The following is a 635-nucleotide window of genomic DNA, read 5'->3' as shown; positions in this document are numbered from 1 at the left end:
ACTCTACATTATCTGTATAGCATGTGTGTAAGACTCGAATACAATTATGAAGTAATCATTTTATGACGAATAAATCTTTCAGTGAGTAAAACTGGCTGTGTCTATAGTATTAAAGACTACACAGCATTATATATTATCTTTAAATTAATTTTGAAAATAAACTGCTCCCGAGCAGGTTTAAGCTTACGGACTGCTTGCTATGACAGCAACTCCGGGATGAGCTTCGAAGAACCAACCAATCCAAGATCATGCCAAATCATCAACAATCAAATCCAGCTAACGGAGTTAGCCACGTACGAAGAACGGACCCCAGGTGGAAATTGAACATCCCACAATACCGGAGGATCCACTAACTAACATGTGCTAATGTTTGTCTGTTGCAGATCAAGAGCAGGGAGCAAGCCGGGCCAAGAAGCCCTCCTCACCAAAGAAGAAAAAGAAAAGAGAGAGAAAACTGGGGAAAGCTAAGGGTAGGTTTCATAAATCTTTGCAACTAACAATTTTGATAACTGATAAATCTAATCATTATTAGAACAATTGTCTTTACAGTAAGAGCATAATACACATCTCATGATTCAGTGTAGTGTACAATACTGAACTCGTGGTTTATGATTATTTTAACTGAATCTGTTTAA

At 37.3% G+C, this 635-nt stretch overlaps 1 long non-coding RNA gene across 1 annotated transcript in view; it reads left to right on the top strand.

Annotated features, from left to right (window-relative positions):
• LOC107733203 (uncharacterized) overlaps window positions 1-424 on the top strand; it is a 1,731-nt gene extending 1,307 nt beyond the window's left edge. The window contains exon 3 of the long non-coding RNA XR_001638955.1: window positions 384-424. This is a non-coding gene — a long non-coding RNA (uncharacterized LOC107733203). The remainder of the gene's footprint in view (window positions 1-383) is intronic.
• Window positions 425-635: the final 211 nt, after the last annotated feature.

This window comes from Sinocyclocheilus rhinocerous, unplaced genomic scaffold (genome assembly GCF_001515625.1).
Source record: "Sinocyclocheilus rhinocerous isolate Xijiao unplaced genomic scaffold, SAMN03320098_v1.1 scaffold20752, whole genome shotgun sequence".
Classification (NCBI taxonomy): Eukaryota; Metazoa; Chordata; class Actinopteri; order Cypriniformes; family Cyprinidae; genus Sinocyclocheilus; species Sinocyclocheilus rhinocerous.
The sequence above is the reverse complement of the archived record's forward strand: the minus strand, read 5'-3'. Positions and strand labels throughout refer to the sequence as shown.